Source organism: Heteronotia binoei, chromosome 11 (assembly GCF_032191835.1).
Source record: "Heteronotia binoei isolate CCM8104 ecotype False Entrance Well chromosome 11, APGP_CSIRO_Hbin_v1, whole genome shotgun sequence".
NCBI classification, from domain to species: domain Eukaryota; kingdom Metazoa; phylum Chordata; class Lepidosauria; order Squamata; family Gekkonidae; genus Heteronotia; species Heteronotia binoei.
The window spans coordinates 49,715,222-49,734,817 of record NC_083233.1 but is presented as its reverse complement, the minus strand read 5'-3'; the positions used below and the strand labels follow the sequence as shown (position 1 = coordinate 49,734,817).

Below are 19,596 nucleotides of genomic sequence, written 5' to 3'. Positions count from 1 at the left end.
CCTATACATTTAACACCTCTTGGAATCGTACACTGAAAGGAATAATGAATAAGGGTCATACTCCAGGCAGCTTCCTCACTGTTTTGAAGCCTCATGGTCCTTGAAAATGAATGATGTTTGGCTTCATCTTCCCTGTAGTTAAAGTAATTTGAAGCACATGGAGATCTTCTTGTCGTCTCTGTCAGTTGTAACCCAAACTGTCCCCTGTAAGCTAGTGCAGCCTTTCTTAAGTGAACCTAAAGTAGTCTGTGTTTTCTTTTGGAGCCTTTAAACCTGTTTATATATGGGTAAAACTTGGAAATGGAAGGAGGCAAAGGACATTTAAATTACGCATTTATTTAGAATAAAAGGGACAGCATAAAAGTGGAGAGAGACAATTTTCAGTCCCAAGGGCCCTGCGGGACCCAACAGCAGCCTAATCTAAAAAACCCTCTGTTTATACTTTTTGACTGTTGGGAGTTTGAATTCAGGCAGGAAAACCCAGTGGTAGAGAAATACAAGATTTGATTGAATTTGTAATGTTACATAATATATTGCCAAGGTAATGCCCTGCTTCTCAGGTTAAGGCAGGATACCTGCTTTCACTCTGGATGCAATTGCCTAATTTACTACTATTGCAGGACAAGTTAAAGTTATTACCAGACATCCAAGAGAGGTCCTTAACAACAGGTGCCCTGGGGAGCTCTCTTGGCCTTAGTTGGCATTTGATTTCCCCTGTATGTATGGCTAGTTTTAAAGTTCTCTTTAATGGCAGAAAATAGGCTTCCCAGAGTGGGGGAGGAGCCTAGCAACCATTTCCTCTTGTCTAATACCAGCAGAGGTATAAGATTCTAAAGGTGTGGGCCTTCTGGGTGGCATATACTGGGAGGTGCCTACTGGGGAGCACCATGGAATTGTGTTATGGTTTCAGGTTAGAGTTTATTTGGTTTAGCTGATTTTATTTCTCAACTGAGCCCTATTCGTTTTATTGAATATATTTATTTTCTTTGACTTATATCCCGCCCTCACCACTAAGTGGGTTCAGGGAGCTTAAGGTCACATAATATGTTGGAAAACAGAATATAAGGGGGTTTTTTTTAATCCAGGCTTTCAAATTCGATGCTAAAAGCCAAAGTAAAGTTTAGTAGCACACAGATAGATACCTTCTGAGCACTGTCCTGGGATATTGAGCTGCTAACCACTAGGCTGAGCTGACAGCAGAGGAGGCCAAAAGATGGAGAGTTTAGGTGTCCACTGCCTCAGCTGTGAAAGTCCAGTGGAACAGCTCCATTTTACAGGCCTTGTGGAATTGAAGTAGATCCCACAGAGCCCTGATCACAGATGGCCAATCAACCTTCAAGCTTGGGGGAGGGGGGCTCCACCTAACTAGAAGAAAACCCAGAAGCTTATTGAAGTCCTGCTGCCTCAAAAGTGGGTCAGAGGAGTCACCTGTCTTCACAGGAGCCCAGCAAGCACTCTCATAGGAAATTGCAACCCTTCTTTGTCCTTTCATTCTTCCTCCCCATTCTACTTCATCACCAGCTTCCATCCTTTCTTCCTCATCTAGTGCCTTGTGACCTTAACAATTATCTTTGTAGTTCCATGCTGGGAAAAAGGTGGGAGGGATGGAGTCAGGTCTGTTTGTGTTTTGAGTAACGTGTAGTGACAAAATAATGCCAGTTATTGCCGGAGAAATATGATTTCCTGCTACAGCTGTGCTAGCTAGAAGGAAAGGCAAAGGAACTGCTCTGTGTGGCATTGTCCATTAAAATGAATGATCATCCGGAAAAGGTCTGTGCTAGAGCCAGAAGCAAATCCTGCGCATCAGGAGGGTAAATTGAACAAGGGCTCCTTTGTTGCCTGGAGTGGGAAGGTGTTTTGTTTTTTATGCAGTTTAGTGACTATAGTTCCTACTGCTTCTGTGTGTGTGCTTGGAGAGGAAGGCTAAGGAAATCTTGCTTCTGAGAAGGGGGCTGGTTTTCATCCCGCAACAGAGATAAAACAACTTGATGAGTCTTTGTTTCATGCAAGGCAATAAAACTCTTAATAGCTCTTGTATCTCCATTGCCCCTCCTTATCACTTCTCAATTTTAATAGCTTAATTCTCCTACATAGCATAATTAGCAGTTGGGTTTTTCTTTCCTATTTGTCTTTTTATCCCTTTCAACATATCCAGACCTTTAAAATGAGAATTGTTTTCCTTTTATATTTCATAAAACAAAATATGAAAAATCCAGCTTCCTGTTTACTATGGTGGCCAACTGGATGCCTCCTGAAGGCCAGAAACAGAGCACAGACGCCAACACCTCCCCATAAGCACCTGACATCCTTACTTCCAGAGAAGGAGGCCCCAATCAGTCATCACAGCCAATAGCCACAGAGGGACCTTTCCCACACACTACATTATTCTCAATGAGACTCAAGGTGGATTATATAATACAAAGTAGAAATACAAAGCAAGAACTAGTATAGTGGCTTGTTAATGCAGGAAATGGTACTACATGAGTAGAAACAGTGCAGTGAAAGCAAGAGAATACATGCAGCAACACATAATACAGTACACAATATTATGTCTGCACTCCTGTTCTCTATCAAAACATTCCCGAGCCATGCTTTTGTTCTATAGCCCTGTTCCCTTTATAAAAATGCCCTCCTGAACAAGTCTGCTTTACATAGTTTGCTTCCTCTTTAGGCAGGCCTTTTCAAAGGGTGGGGGCCATTACAGAGAATTACATTCCCAGCTGTGGTCTTGAAGTTAGATTAGTATGAGTTCAGATTTAGGAGATGGATTATTTGTTCTCGGGTTGCTCTAGTTAAGGGGTAGCCAAATTTGCTTAATGTGAGAACTATGTAAAATAAACAGATGTTTGAGAGCCTCAAGATATGAACAAGTATTACATATACATCTTTATTAAAACTCTTAAATACTTATTTGCACAGAAAGATAAAACACATACTGTATGTATGTACTTTACAACACAACCATTCTAGAAGGAGACTTTTTAAAAATTAAAATATGGGAATAAAAGTCCCTAGCATAGGAAAAGGTTAGGGAATTACTTTTTGCATCAGTGGAAGAAGGAAACATGCATGTGCCATATCAGTCACTGACTACCATTTTAGGGGTGTTGAACTCATTTGTTAGGAGGGCCGGATCTGACAAATGAGACCTGGCCAGGCCATGTGTGTACCTATTTAAGATTAGGTAGCAGAGATATAAACTTTTTAAAAGACACAGACGACCATGACTAAAGTTTTTTTAAAACTTAAAACATTAGCACTTGTTGGTCTTGAAGGTGCTTTCTTTGTATTTCTCCCATGGGATCCAGGGAACTGAGCAAAGGAAGTTCTGGCTCTTTTCTTTCCTCTCTGGGGGACCAGGAGGGGGAGGAACCTCAACCAATGGAGAAAATTTGGGTTTTGCTCTGTAGCTCCTGTGCGATTGAGCAAGCCTTGCAAAGCAAGCTGAGATTCAGAAGGAAGCAAGAGAGAAGGAGAGGGAAGCAAATGACAGCCAGTTGCTCCGGGGCCTTATAGGAGCCCTCTGGGGACCTGATTCGGTCCCTGGGCCGCATGTTTGACACCCCTGATTTCCATCATTATGCATCTCTCTTTGGCTCGACACCAAGGTTAGTGAATACAGCTCCTACAAGAGCTATGAAGCTAAGGAGGAACCCTGCACTGTCTTTTTAAATTCCATCCCTCCTTCTAGTGGCTCCCTCTGCTCTTGTGTTCTCTTTCCTCACTCTAGGTCTCCAGGAGACCTCTGTGGAGGAGTAGAGCTTGCAAGCTTGCTTATTTTCCCCTCCTTCCCCACACTTCACACATGGCAGAAATAGTCATCTATCTATGGGTCAGCGCTCAGAGATCCTGATGCTACACATGCTTACTTAAGCCTGCATTAAGTTCCTCAACCTCCTGGAACCACAGAATAAGTATGAAAGCTGCATGTGGCTCCTGAGCTGCAGTTTGGCCACCCCTGCTCTAGTTAAATTAGAGAAGCTCACCTTTGCTTCTGAAAATTCTGGAAAAATTAGGAAAATCAGGTGCACAGCAGGATTGGTGGGACTGTTGAGGAATTATTTCCCAGAATTACACAGATGGGCATTGATTAAATACTTCATTCTTCAAAGTTCTGTGTTTAGGTTTTCTTATCTACATGGGACAGTGATTACAAAGTATTAGCTGCAGCTGGATTGATACCGCTTTTCTGAGTAAGCCTTCAAAAAGTTTAAGTTAAACTTTGGGGAAGGGTTGCAGCCCCCAACATCTACAGATAGGAAGTGATGGGAAATACCTCCAACTAAGAAGTTGAATGCTGCTGAAACAGAGAAAGAGGACAGATGGAGCTTTTTCTCCCTGTCCCTTAATCCTGGAATTCAGGGGCACCCAATTAAGCTGTTGGCAATAGTTTCAAGATAGAGAAAACAAAATACCTCTTTTCTCAACAAGTAATTTAACTGCCAAGAGAGGTAGCAATGGCCACAAGCATAGATGGCTTGAAAAGGTGGTTAGAAAAAAACAAAAAGAAGAAATCCAGCAATAGCTGCTAGCCTTAGTGACTGAAGAAAGCCTCTGTATACAGAAGCAGCAAATCTCTACATACCAGTGTTAGGTGGCAACATCAGGAGAAGGGCCTTGGCCTCTACATCATGTCTGTTTGGCTCTCCAGGACAGCCAGATGGCTACTACATGAAACAGAATGCTGGATCACTTGTCTCATCCAGCAGGATCCACTTATGTTCTCAATGGTCTGACTCAGTATAAGGGACTTTCATTTGAGCTCTGCAATGGTTGCTTGTTAGTAAGGGCTCAGTGCTAAAGCATCTGCCTTGTACGCAAAAGGTGCCAGGTTCAATAACTAGTACCTCCAGTTGAAGGATCAAGTAGTAGATAATGGGAAATACCTCTACCTGAGGCCCTGGAGAGCCATTGCCAGTCACAGTAGACTGTAGTGAATGCAATAAACCAAGGGTCTGATTCAGTATACAGCAGCTTCACATGTTTGGGTGTGTAGATCCATTAAATCTGGCCTGCAAATGGTGAATTCTATGGATAAGGGCAACTAAGCACATGATGCTTGAGTTTATGGTTGTTGATGCTGATTTGACCATACTTTCTTGGGAGATAAGAATCCTTAAAGGAAGTGCTGCTCCTAAATGTTTTCCAGGAAAAGTAGAGTCAGCCATCTGGCTGGGCAAACTGCACTGAGCCACATGAAATAACCTCAAAGTGTCCGCAGTGGCAATGAGGCAAAAGATAACCCTCCCCCTTTTGTGGCTTGTTAAAAATAACCATAATTTTGTTTGCTGCATATTTGTTGCCAAATTCCTGTCTCGATACAGCTCTTGGCCTTGTAAAACCGGGTGCCCTGCCCTCAGTGCTGCCATAGATCAATCTAAAGAAAGGCTTCAGTGGAGAGATCATCTGATTGGGGCTGACATCCTTTCACCGCTTCCAACAGTTCCTTCATTGTGTGAAGGTGAACTTTGTTGGGCAAACGCAGACTGCATGCAACATCCACATGGCCGTTCGCTCTGCCAACTTGTGCTTTATTAATAGCCCACAACTGGTGCATGAACTTACTCTAAATGGGGTACTGAATTAAATCTTTATTTTCTGCTGACCTGAGAAGCAGCAGGAAGAAAGGGACATCCCAACTCAGCATCGGGCTCCTAAGAACACACATGCAATGCAAACAAAGATGATTCCACTTGGCTTTGCAAAATCCAAACACTGCAAGATGCACTTTACAGAATTAGGCCTGTTCAGGCTGTTCATCATCCCTGACCCTGCTCTTGTGCTCAAGAAGAAGAAGAAGATATTGGATTTATATCCTGCCCTCCACTCCGAAGAGTCTCAGAGCAGCTCACAATCTCCTTTACCTTCCTCCCCCACAACAGACACCCTGTGAGGTGGGTGGAGCTGGAGAGGGCTGTCACAGCAGCTGCCCTTCCAAGGACAACCTCTGCCAGAGCTATGGCTGACCCAAGGCCATGCTAGCAGGTGCAAGTGGAGGAGTGGGAATCAAACCTGGTTCTCCCAGATAAGAGTTCGCACACTTAACCACTACACCAAACTGGCTCTCCTGTGCACTGTGCACAGGAGAGAGGCTTGCTCGGGAAAGGGGGCGGGGAGTTGCCCTGAGGGAGGCTGCCCTGAGGCCTTAAAAGGAAGACTGCCCTTAGCTCAAATTGACCTTAGCTCCTAGTGGGGCTTCTTCTGCTGAATTGCAGATGGAGTGGATGGACAGGGTCCCAATGTGGATCCACACACACCCTTCTTCAGATGTTGAGCCCCCTCCACCACCCTGTGATCTGACCTTTTTCTGGGTTATTTGGGGCTCTTTATAGGTGGTTTTTGCTCTGCTTCGAGTGCTCCCCTAGCATCTTTTTTCCTTATAGGAAATATGGGTAAATAAGTTTTGGGAATTTACTAGATTGATTGAGCCCTGCAAGTTGCAACACCTTGGAGACCAACAAAAATTTCCAGGTTATAAGCGTTTGTGAGTCAAAGTTCACAAGATGGAAGAGTCTTCTCTGGATTGTACACACTAAAACTGCAGCCAGTCACTCACAACTCCTGTATGGTGCACCAGCTTGCTTTGTTCAGTACTTTCCTTTTTAACTTGTATGTTTAAAGCATTATATGTGTAAATGACAAAGCTGAGGTTCTTCTACTGTGGTCACATTAAGAGAAGACCAAGACACTAATGTTAGGAAAGTTGAAGGCTGCAGGAAAAGAGGAAGACTCAACATGAGAGGGGTTGACTCAGTCAATGAAGCCAGTTTGCAAGACCTGAGCCAGGCTATTAACAGGGCGTTTGGGGAGGACTTTATTTCAGAAGGTCGCCTGGCCACATGAATTGGAAGTGATGGGACACCACTGACTTACCACCCGCACACAACCCTAAAGAACAAAGGAGCCCAGCAGCACCTTAAAGACCAACAAAGTTTTATTCAGAATGTAAGCTTTTGTGTGCATGCACACTTCTTCAGCGGAGGAATGAGGTACAGTGAGCAGAGCTACATATAGCTGGTGGACAGTGGTTTAGAATGCAAAGTGGCACAAAGTTAAAATCCAATGGCAGAAAAGTAAAATTAACAAATTGAGAAAACCTTTGATCTGGGTAGCCTTTGGGAAACCAATAAAACAGAATGTGTGAATGTCTGTCAATTATTCTATTGCTAGTAAGCTTGGGCCAAAATAAGGACATTTATTTCTCAGAAGTTTTTCCTGTCCAACTAATTTACCTTTTAACATGTAACATACATATAAACATACGTATATAACACATATAAAGGAAATGTACAGCCCTAGAATATAACGTGTGAAGGGCCCTCGCTGCTGGGTAGGAGCCTGGGAACGAGTGCGAGGAAGCCACAATTGCCTCCCATGTGCAACGTGTTCCTGCGGGGAGGGTGTGCATGAGGCGCTTTTGCCATTGGAGGGCTCCACTCTGAGGAGGGTCAGCGCCGCGGGCCTTTAGAAGAGGCTGGTCTGGGGCCTGGGAACGAGGAAGCTTAGGGGGCCGCAAGCCGCTGCCCGGAAACTTCCTGGCGGGAAAGGGCGGTTTCGCTCGAGGGCGGGCTGGGAAGGCGCTGCTGCCGCGGCCGGCAGGGGGAGCACCTGCCGCGCTCGACTGAGGCGCGGGTTGGGCGGCTGGTCCCGGCTGGAGCAGAGCAGCTGGGGAGGAGCGGCCGGGTGCCGGCGGCGTGGAGCGCGAAGCCAGTGCCTGTCCGAGCCGGAGGAGGAAAGCAGGTGAGCTGAGGGAGGGAATGAGTGAGTTGCGCGGGGCTCGGCTGGAAAGTTGCGAGGCGTGCTTTTTGGAGCCTCAGCCCTTGGTGTGCCCGGCGCTGCACAGCCCCGGCCAGCAGGGCGAAGAGCGGCAGGCAGGCAGGCAGAAGCGGGAGCCCGGCAGGGAGAGGAGCGCCTGGGCTCAGCGCTGCAGAGAGAGCGGCGGCAGCGCTGCTAAGTCCCAAGCGGGTTGGGAGGGACCGAGCGCGGGCTTGGGACCCAGTCTCGGCCGGCAGCGGCTCTCTCGGACTCAGTTTTCCAGTTGTAAAAAGGGGAGAGGGGATGGTCGCCTTCCTGCCGTGGTTGCTGCCGAGAGGGCCCCAGAACAGAGAAGGTGCTGCCCAGGGATGCGGCCACCAAAGCGCCTGCCGCCATCACTCTGTGAAGTGCCACAACCACAAGACACCTTGGGAGGGAGGGAGGGAGGGAGGGGGTGCTGCCCGCAAGGCATTTCTCCTCTCCCCCCCCCCCCTGGAATTTGTTTCCGAAGGGATAGAAAATCTTTTCCCTGTTACCCTTTTATTCCTTCTTCTCGGGAGCTCAGGGTGGTGTATATTTGCCCACTCCCCCGCGTTTTATTCTCAGCAGGTAAGGTTAGGAGAGAGTAGCTGGTCGGTCCAGGTTACCCAGGTTATTTCAAAAGGCTTGAAGCCTGATCTGGCCGGCCCCACTATAAGGGCTCAGCTTCAAGGAAGTGCTATAGAGACACTTCGTTGTCAGAAGCCGAGGGGCCTCAGTTTGCCCTTTGGAGAGAGCGAATGATGTTTAAGATGCTCTCAAGGGTCATATCACTGGATATAACATAAGCAGAACAGTCAGGTCTCTGCCCCCAAGAGCTTCCAGTCTTAGAGTCAGCTGCTGAGGAGAAAAGGGGAGAGGCAAAAGTCATGGTGACAAATGCAGTCTGGATTTGAATTGGGAGGCAGTGGCAGAGACCAAAGAAAGAAAGAAAGAAAGAATTTCCAGAATACTCCAAAGGAAAAAGAAATCAGACCAGAGAGATTGAGATCCTCAAAGTGCAGCTGGCCTCACATCTTGTCTGTCCCTGGCAAGTGATGAGGCCACCTAGTCTGGTCTGATTTATACACCCTGGCATAAAGTTTTTAAGCCGTTGTTTATGAAGATGCACAGGAAGGAATGTTAAGACTTTAAAAGCATCTGGAGCATTGCAGCCCTGCCTCCAAAGACCTGGATTCCAAGGCTTCTTCTATCCTGGATGTCACTGGAAGAGTCAGGGCAAATGTGTGTCTTGCAGAATTCTGTGGTTCAGTTATCCAACTTGGGGTGTTTTTTAGTGCTGAAGAGCAACCCTGGGGGGAAGATGGTAAAGAAACCTCAGAGTATAAGTAATGGTCTCTCCCCCCCTCCCCCATTAAAGCAGTGAGGGGAAACAGTATGTGGGAATAATCAGTTGGGGAAACAGCTCCCCTCCTTCCACAATCCCAGTGTCGTGGCCCTGATCCTTATCAGCCCTCGGTTCTCAGTCAAAATGCCCATATTATCCAAACAGTTGTGGTATGAGAGGATGAAGAGGAAAAGGTTTGCAAAGGTGAAAGTCTCAGAAATGGCACTCTTAGCAGAATATTCTCCAGGGCTGAGCAAAGCTTGGTTTGTCGGGCTGAAGTCTCCCCAAGTCCTTCATTTGTCACTGGCATGAGTGATTCAATTTCTCTGGCTTCTAGGAAATTGTAGCTCTCCTGACTCCCAGCAGCTGCTTGTTCTCATTGATCATCATCATCATCCTTCCAATCTCCAACAGACTTCTTTGAAAGGGGCCTGTGTGTTGACTCTTTGTCCTTGGGGAATAAAGGCAAAATATCCTCCTTATGGTGTTTGGTATGATAGAGTTGGTGCGGTGCAGCAGTTAGTGTCTCAGACTAGGGAGACCCAGATTCAGGTTTTCACTCTCCCATAGACGCTTGTTAAATGGCCAGTCACACACACACTCTTTCTCTCTGCCCAGCCTATATTACAGGGTTGTTGTGAGGATAAAACAAGCAGGAATAAAGCCAGGCTTAGTTCCTTGGAAGAAGGGTGGGATAAAAATGTAGTAAGTAATGTACTAAGCAGAGAACTGCCATTTATGAAAGGCAGGCTATAAATAAAGTACATAAAGAAATAAGTTAACAAACATATTGCCTGTTTCAATGTTTAGCATGCCTGGCATTAGTTAATAGTCTGTAGATTTAATAGATTGAAGATGCTGTTGGAATAAACAAGGTGGGATGCCTGGGAAAAGTTGATCTTGGACAAGACCCATTAGATGACTCAGACTGGGAATTCCTTGGTGAACAGGTCATCCCAGTAACCTTCCTGGTGAAATGATGAGTGTGAAATGACCACCCAGGGGGGAACAGATCATAAGAACAAGGGGAGTACAAGGAGTCCTGTTTTGGTACTAGGAAGCCTGTGATCCAACAGCATCTTCAATCCAAAATATTTTTCCAGACTAGAAACAAGAGTCTTTTGGTTCTTTAAAGACTAACCTATTTGCTGTGGTACTCTGACCTGAATAGCCCATGCTAGCCCAATCTCATCAGGTCTTGGAAGCTAAGCCAGGGTCGGCCCTAAGTATTTGGATGGGAGACCACCAAAGAATGCCATGGTTGCCACACCCCACTTTTGAACATCTCTTGCCTTGAAAACCCTACAGGTTTGCCAGCTGCAACTTAATGGGGTGGGGGGGGGGTTGCTGTGGTATGAGCCTAATATCAGGTACACCAAACCAAAGATTACTATTGAAACAGTGTGTACACAACTCTTTAGGAGGCAAAATGAAAGACATAGCTAAAATATCTGTTGTGTCAAGAGAGAGTGTGAGTTTGGTACTTCCGGAAACAACTGGAACGAGTTCGTACCCTTGAGGCCGAGGTGACTGCCCTGAAGAAGCAGAGACGGTCAGTTAGGCACTTGGGGAGGACTCTCGGGGGCGTATTAGATGAGCCCCGCTCCGAACGTAGCAGCCCCGTTGCTGCCAGAGAGCGTGAGGGTCGAGAGGGAACAGGGCACCGGGCTGAGGACAAGGGGAATGCGCCCTTAGAAGGGACTTCTTCTTCGGTTGGTGAGCGGGTATCCTTTTGCGCCAAGGAACCATCCCTGAGCAGGGGGAGAGGGTTTTTTTTGGTAGTTGGTGATTCGATCCTTAGGCAAGTAGACAGCTGGGTGGCGAAACCGCGTACTGACCGTATGGTGACTTGCCTGCCTGGTGCGAAGGTAGCGGACATTACGCGTGTAGTAGATAGACTGATAGACAGTGCTGGGGAGGAGCCTGTGGTCGTGGTGCATGTTGGCACCAACGATGTGGGGAAATGCAGTCGTGAGGTCCTGGAGGAAAAATTTAGGCTGCTAGGCGGGAGACTTAAGGCCAGGATCTCCAAGGTAGCCTTCTCAGAAGTGCTACCTGTTCCACGTGCAGGGCAGGAGAGACAGGCACAAATTAGAAGTCTCAATGTGTGGATGAGACAATGGTGTAAGGAGGAAGGGTTTAAGTTTGTTAGGCACTGGGATGCTTTCTGGAACAAGCGGGAGCTGTACAAAAGAGACGGTCTCCACTTGTCCCCGGATGGAACCAGGCTGCTGGCACTTAAAATCAAAAAGGTGGCAGAGCAGTTTTTAAACTAAATCTTGGGGGAAAGCCGACAGGAGATGAAATGTCTCTGGTTCGGGAGGACTCGTCTCAAAGAGATGAAGGGTTAGCTGCTATTTTTCTACCGGGTAATGGACCAGAGTTGTCCACTGTGAAGGTGACAAACAATATGGACTGTCTGCCAGATTCTCGAGGCGGCAGGAGGAAGGTGGCGGGCCTAGCTCGCCTGGGAAATTATAGATGTTTGTATGCAAATGCTAGAAGTGTTCGAAGTAAAATTGGTGAATTGGAATGTTTAGTGTTGGGAGAAAACATAGACATTGTGGGAATTTCAGAAACTTGGTGGAATGCGGAGAATCAGTGGGACACGGTGATTCCTGGATATAAGCTATATCGGAAGGATAGGGAGGGAAGGGTTGGAGGTGGGGTGGCTCTGTATGTCAGAGAAGATATACGGTCCAGTAAGACTGAGATCAGAGAATTAGATTCACTTTTAGAAATGCTTTGGGTTGAAATAGAGGGCCCAAAAGGAAATTTAACTATGGGAGTTTGTTATCGCCCACCAAATCAAAAGAGAGAGGACGATTATAATATGATGGAAGGCTTAAAGATAGCAGCTAAACGTAAAAACTGTGTCGTAATAGGTGATTTTAACTACCCGCAGATTGATTGGGTCAATATGTGTTCTGGTCGAGAGAAAGAGATTGAATTTCTTCATGCTCTCAATGACTGTGCTATGGAGCAGATGGTCTCAGAACCTACCAGGGGTGGGGCGATTTTGGATTTGGTCCTAAGTAATGCCCAAGACTTGGTGAGAGATGTAAAAGTGATTGCGCCACTTGGGAGCAGTGACCATAATGTTATTGATTTCACCGTTTGTATAAATAGGGAGTTGTCCAAAAAGACCGCCACAACCACGTTTAACTTTAAAAGGGGTAAATACACTGAGATGAGGAGGCATGTGAGGAGGAAACTGAAAGGAAAGGTACATACGGTCAAAACCCTTGGGGAAGCTTGGATGCTATTTAAAACTATAATCCTAGAAGCTCAGATAAAATACATACCACAAGTTAGGAAAGGCACAAACAGGCATAAGAAAAGGCCTGCATGGTTAACAAACAAAGTAATGGAAGCTGTAAAAGGTAAGAAGGATTCCTTTAAGCGGTGGAAAACCAGTCCAAGTGAGATTAGTAAAAGGGAACACAGGCTGTTGCAAATCAAATGCAAGACTGTGATCAGGCAGGCAAAAAGGGACTATGAGAAGCATATTGCAAAAAACATAAAGACCAACAATAAAACTTTCTTCAAATATATTAGAAGTAGGAAACCAGCCAGTGAGGCAGTGGAGCCCTTGGATGACCATGGGGTAAAAGGATTACTGAAGGAGGATAGGGAAATGGCTGAGAAGCTAAATGAATTTTTTGCCTCCGTCTTCACTGTGGAAGATGAGAACTTTTTGCCCGCCCCAGAACCACTAATTTTGGAAGGGGTATTGAAAGACCTGAGTCAGATTGAGGTGACAAAAGAGGAGGTCCTACAACTGATAGACAAATTAAAAACTAATAAGTCACCGGGTCCGGATGGCATACATCCGAGAGTTCTGAAAGAACTCAAAGTTGAACTTGTGGATCTTCTAACAAAAATCTGTAATCTTTCATTGAAATCTGCCTCCGTTCCTGAGGACTGGAAGGTAGCAAATGTCACCCCCATCTTTTTAAAAGGTTCCAGAGGAGACCCGGGAAATTACAGGCCTGTCAGTCTGACTTCAATACCGGGAAAGTTGGTAGAAACCATTATCAAGGACAGAATGAGTAGGCACATTGATGAACACGGGTTATTGAGGAAGACTCAGCATGGGTTCTGCAAGGGAAGATCTTGCCTCACTAACCTGTTACATTTCTTTGAGGGGGTGAACAAACATGTGGACAAAGGAGACCCAATAGATGTTGTTTACCTTGACTTCCAGAAAGCTTTTAATAAAGTTCCTCATCAAAGGCTCCTTAGAAAGCTTGAGAATCATGGAGTAAAAGGACAGGTCCTCTTGTGGATCAAAAACTGGCTGAGTAATAGGAAGCAGAGAGTGAGTATAAATGGGCAGTCTTCGCAGTGGAGGACGGTAAGCAGTGGGGTGCCGCAGGGCTCGGTACTGGGTCCCATGCTCTTTAACTTGTTCATAAATGATTTAGAGTTGGGAGTGAGCAGTGAAGTGGCCAAGTTTGCGGATGACACTAAATTGTTCAGGGTGGTGAGAACCAGAGAGGATTGTGAGGAACTCCAAAGGGATCTGTTGAGGCTGGGTGAGTGGGCGTCAACGTGGCAGATGCGGTTCAATGTGGCCAAGTGCAAAGTAATGCACATTGGGGCCAAGAATCCCAGCTACAAATACAAGTTGATGGGGTGTGAACTGGCAGAGACTGACCAAGAGAGAGATCTTGGGGTCGTGGTAGATAACTCACTGAAAATGTCAAGACAGTGTGCGTTTGCAATAAAAAAGGCCAACACCATGCTGGGAATTATTAGGAAGGGAATTGAAAACAAATCAGCCAGTATCATAATGCCCCTGTATAAATCGATGGTGCGGTCTCATTTGGAGTACTGTGTGCAGTTCTGGTTGCCGCACCTCAAAAAGGATATTATAGCATTGGAGAAAGTCCAGAGAAGGGCAACTAGAATGATTAAAGGGCTGGAGCACTTTCCCTATGAAGAAAGGTTGAAACGCTTGGGACTCTTTAGCTTGGAGAAACGTCGACTGCGGGGTGACATGATAGAGATTTACAAGATAATGCATGGGATGGAGAAAGTAGAGAAAGAAGTACTTTTCTCCCTTTCTCACAATACAAGAACTCGTGGGCATTCGATGAAATTGCTGAGCAGACAGGTTAAAACGGATAAAAGGAAGTACTTCTTCACCCAAAGGGTGATTAACATGTGGAATTCACTGCCACAGGAGGTGGTGGCGGCCACAAGTATAGCCACCTTCAAGAAGGGTTTAGATAAAAATATGGAGCACAGGTCCATCAGTGGCTATTAGCCACAGTGTATGTGTGTATATAAAATTTTTTGCCACTGTGTGACACAGAGTGTTGGACTTGATGGGCCGTTGGCCTGATCCAACATGGCTTCTCTTATGTTCTTATGTTCTTATGAGTGTTACTGAGAACATAGCTGCCCTTTATGTTCTGCTTAGTGAGAGGCAATACTTAGGCAAACTTTTCTCAAGCTGAGATGATAATTTGTTTGGAAGTGGCACCTTCTCTCTGCCATCTTCTGTGGATGTGCTGCAGATGGAGTGATTTCAGGGGAATATTTTTTCTCCCACTTTGATTTCAAGTTTCCCTGCACTTCTGGCTTGAGCACAGAACTGGGAGTGCTACAGTGGGAAAATGAAATGGAAGCATATCACAGAGCCATTCTGCCCTCCTGGGCTTTGGGCCACTGCTTGAGCATCTTTGTCATCCCAGAAAGGCTCCTGAGATCTCCTTCAGACCTTGTGTGTGCTAAAGAAAAGCAGGAGAGTCCCAGCATTTTCTGTCCAAGCATTTTGTAGGCACCAATTCCTTCTTGGATCTCCAGGAATATTTGAATTAACGGTCTTAACTTGAATGATTTCAAGGAAGAAACTGTGTTTCTTTCCTTGAAATCATTCAGGTTAAGACCGTTAAGAAACTGTGTTTCTTTCACTCCCTCTGCACAAACTGCCCCTTCATACATTTTAAACCAGAATAATTGTGAGGAGTAATGGTGGCAGTTCATCATCAGCTTAGTCTGGAAGGTGCCTGCCAGCTATAGACAGGTAGAGCAGGAAATGGGGATGAGTGTACAGAATTGGATTAGGGCCCTCTCCATTAAAAGATCGATGCACTTAACTGTCATTTTCAGATAATTTGTTTAAAGAACCCATTTAAATGTATCAAATAGATCAGATGTCTAACAGCTTGATTCTCAATGCACAAAGCATCAGCGGGATGGGTACCATTTGGGAAAGGTTGTTGTTCACCTCCCCACATGTTTCAGATCCTGCACTGCCAATCTTTAGGACTCCCCATGTCTATCTGGCTTGTTCACTGTTTAAGGGATTGGTTGTTGCCCTCTCCTTTCACAGCAGTCTGATTGGAGTTGTAATGCTGTGGTCCAGAGCTGCTTATTTGGAAGTGACTTTAATGGAAGCATCAGTAGGGGAAATAAAAAGGTAGGGATTGTGGTTTTTGCAAAAGCAATTCTATTTTTTTGTTTTGAGGGCTTACATAAGTTGGAAAAGAAACAGAAAAAGTGCATGAATAAAAATTGTTACCTTCCAACAGTGGCTGCAGATTGCAACCAAAATGACAACAGCACAAGAAAGGGATGCATGAAGAATTGCTGTAAGCATTTATGCAAGAGCAAACCCTGTTGGTTTTACGGGGACTTGCCTCCCCCTTAGTAAACGCACATAGGGTTGTAGCAGACATAGCTGGTTTGGTTTTTTCTGCATTTCCAGAAGGCTGTCTTTTGCTCCCACAGCTTTACATCTAAAACCTAGAAACTATCACCATTTGTTCTCCATAAGGACTAAATCACTGCTGTCTTGTGAGGGATGGGGGGATTCCTTTCCATTGTCTAATGAGATAGTATGGGGAAGGAGACCCATTTGAGATGTTTACAAATTATAACACCTGAGGACTGCAGATACCAGGAAATCCCCAGCAGCTCTCCCAAGTAGTATTGATATTTCTCAGAGACTCTCTGGATTTCATTTCCATGGTTGGCTCAGTAAGTAGCCCTGAGCAAAAGGACCTGGTGGTTTGGGAGATGATTCTGATAGGAATCTCACCAGCTGTATGGAGTGCAGCCTGGGCCAACTTGCTCCCTCATGGGCTGGTATACTTGCCAGAATGCCCATGTTGCATGTTCAGCTCTATCAGGGCCAAGACCATCAAGTAGGGTCCCAGCATAATATCTAAAACCAGGAGGAGGGTGGAGGCAGCTCTCCAGCTGTAGCTCCTCTAGGGCTGTGTTTCCAAGGTGTTGGTGTTTAGTGCTTTTAGGATAGGAGTTATCCTGTTGGTTTTTACCCTGGAGAAGCTTCTCCAGGTCTTCTGCCTCTCTACAGTGAGGGTGTAGCCAGGCAGGTCAGCCCACTAGCTTCCCTTGAGGTTGATGGAAGCTTGTGATAAATTTGTCAGTGGCCTTCTTGCATCCAGATGGGCATTCATGCAGCTGAAGTTGTTTTTGGCAGACAGAGATACTCTAGTGCAGGGGTAGCCAACGGTAGCTCTCCAGATGTTTTTTGTCTACAACTCCCATCAGTCGCAGCCATTGGCCATGCTGGCTGGGGCTGATGGGAGTTGTAGGCAAAAAACATCTGGAGAGCTACCATTGGCCACCCCTGCTCTAGTGATACAGCTGGGGGAAAGGCTGCTGCTCAGTTAGCATTCATGCTGTCAAACATTGGCAGTGAGAAATGCCATCAAGTTGCAGATGACTTATAAGGAGTCTGTAGGGTTTTCAAGGCAAGAAGTGGTTTGCTGTTGCCTGCCTCTGCATATCAACCCTGGGTTTCCTTGGTGGTCTCCCAGGGCCAAAGCTGCTTAGCTTCCAAGATCCGATGAGACCATTCAGGTGGAGGCACACAAACCATACATAAGTAGACATTTTTGTTTAAAGTCATGTAGCACCTTTTATTAGGACCAGACAAAATGACAGAACATAGTGGGCAAGCATTCAGGTTCTCCTGAGTGCTTTCCTCAGTGGGCAAAAGGGACATGTTTCAGGCCATGGACTGGTGCTTAGCTGACTTCAGAGGACACAGGTTGTGGTGGCCTGATATCTGATCATGTCATGCTGCTATCAGATTATGTAATGCTGGGAAGAAGAAACTGAAAATGGAAGCATGCAATTGAAAATACAAAATTTCAAACACCAGGCAGGACATATCAGTCCCTTACAAGGGTGAGAACAGGAGAATACTGTGGCAGTCCTGAATGACTGCACTTCTCTTGCCAAGGGAGTTTACACTTTTATTGTATCTGCATTTAACATTTCTTTGTTAGATCAGCCCAGAAGACAAGTGTGTTGAGAGCACATCCTGAACTCTCTGTTTATGAGGCCATGAGCCAAAGCCAGAATCTCATGTTGTTCTTTGCAGCCAGTCACCCATCTGGCTGTTTGTGAGGTGTCAAGCCTGCTGTGAGGGTTAATTCTAGTTCTGCTGTTCTGCTGTGTTAATTTGACTGGGAATTCTTGCCAAAACTGGCATGCACAAATCCCCTCCACCAGACAAAATGCAGTAATTACAACACTCAGAGGAATCGGAAATGGCTATGGGGCATCAGGTTTTCAGATCAGAGCCAATAGCCAGGAGACTGGACTTTAAATATTCTCTCTGCGGCTGGCAGTCTGTGAGAAGCTGGCACAGGGCTTATCCTGGGAAATCAGACAGCACACCCGTCTGAGCACTCTGGAAAGAGGGGAAGGATCTCATCTGCTGCAGGTAACTGCCCTGTCCATACAAGCACCAGAATGGCTGTGAGGGAGGACATACAGGTGCACCAGGCAACATCTTGCCTTCGTCACGTGGGATGTGGTTCTTCCAAAGATGCTGAAAGATGCTGTTTCATAACACCAGCAGCTATTGGTGTGTGTGTGCTACTCTGAGGTTGTCTCCTAGAGTTCACAAGAGTTACAATCTCCTGTCTGCAGACTGAGGAGATGCAGTTTGGGGATGTGATCTGCTGTCTGTTCAGAGGCCGGCCAACTGAGGCCACAGTACCATCCCTTGACCATTAGCAAACTATAGTTTGTCCACTTTTTACACAAGCAGGGTCCAGAGGCTTCCCTCAGTATCTTCCCCACCCACCCCCATCCATGGCAAGAGTAGCTCTTGCCCAGCCCATGCTTGCTGATTGCATTGCCTAGGAAGTTATAACATTGACTGTAAGATCATCCATGAATGTCTGAAGTGGACTTGGGTTACTTTTCTGCCAAGAATTAGAGAGCATTTTCTCTCTCCTTCTTTGGCAAATGTTGCCTGAACGGAGGATGACCCTCTGTCAAGGACAAAGAGAGCATTTATTGCACAGAATGTCCCAAAGCTCAAATGGTTGGCTCAGGTTTCCAGACCCGGTAGATGATACTAATGAGGAGCCCCTCAAACATAACCGCTGGGCCCCTGCGGCGAAGATAACATTTGGATAGCTCAACTGGCTGGAAGGTGATCATGCGGGTCTCTTTCCTACAGGATCAGACTCTGCGGTCAGGTTCAGCCCTCAAGCAACTGGATCATATGAGCATTACCCTTGCTGTGTGGAAGCTGCTCAGAGAAAAGTTATGTGACAAGTATAACATTTCCACATCTGGTGGTAGAATTGGCCCTGTTTATGAGGAACTTCCATAAATGGGTGACTGCTGTTTTTGCCCTCTTAAAGATCCTTCTTCCAAACCAGATTTGCTTGCTGATGTTGGAAACAGAAATCATGCACCTTAGGGTGCAACTGCCCATCTGAGCAACAATTCAGCAGTCTGTATTTTTCTTTCTTTGCAAGCCCCATGGATGCATAGAAGTTGCTCAAGTGCTTCTGTGGAACTCCCACTCCTATCCAGTGAGGCTTCTGCAGGAGCACTTCGCACTGGATGATGCCTTTACAGTGAAGGGCTTGCGTATTGAGCATGTTCCAGCCACAAAAGAAACACATCAAGCAATTACAGATTCTGAATTTGGCTGCAGGGCTCTTTGATTCTTTCGGTCGCCTCCTTTCCTTCGTCAAGGAGCAGCTGCAAGGGAAATAATCTCTTGTTAATATTTAATTTCCTCTTATTACTGGAAACAGAGAAATATCTAAAACACATTAGAGAGGCAACCAATGGGAAGGGAAACCAGAAGATTTATATCTGCTTCTATTTATTATTGGGTTTGTTATTATTTATTTATTTCCATTTCTGTTGACAGACTCCCCTAAACTGGCTGTCTCTGGAGCCGATGCCCCCCTCCCCTCATTGCCCTGTGTTAGTGTAGTGCTCAGAGCATTGTGCCAGAGTCTAAGTTCAAATCCTCACACTACCCTTAAACATGAACCAGATGACCTTGTGCAAGTCATGCTCTTTCACCTTAACCTACCATATAGGAACAGAGAAGCGTGCATGTTGTCCTAAGCTCCTTGGAGGCAGGAAATACTAGAAAGAGAAACTTTCACATCTCTCCCTGTCAAGAGTTTAACAGGAGTCAGATAAGCATTCTTGAAAAAGAAATTTAAAAACAT

At 45.8% G+C, this 19,596-nt stretch overlaps 1 protein-coding gene across 1 annotated transcript in view; it reads left to right on the top strand.

The window, feature by feature from the left end:
- Positions 1 to 7,571: 7,571 nt before the first annotated feature.
- Positions 7,572 to 19,596, top strand: part of ADORA2A (adenosine A2a receptor) — a 33,249-nt gene continuing 21,224 nt past the window's right edge. The window contains exon 1 of the mRNA XM_060249849.1: positions 7,572 to 7,740. The gene's annotated coding sequence lies outside the window, so the exon portion shown is untranslated. The remainder of the gene's footprint in view (positions 7,741 to 19,596) is intronic.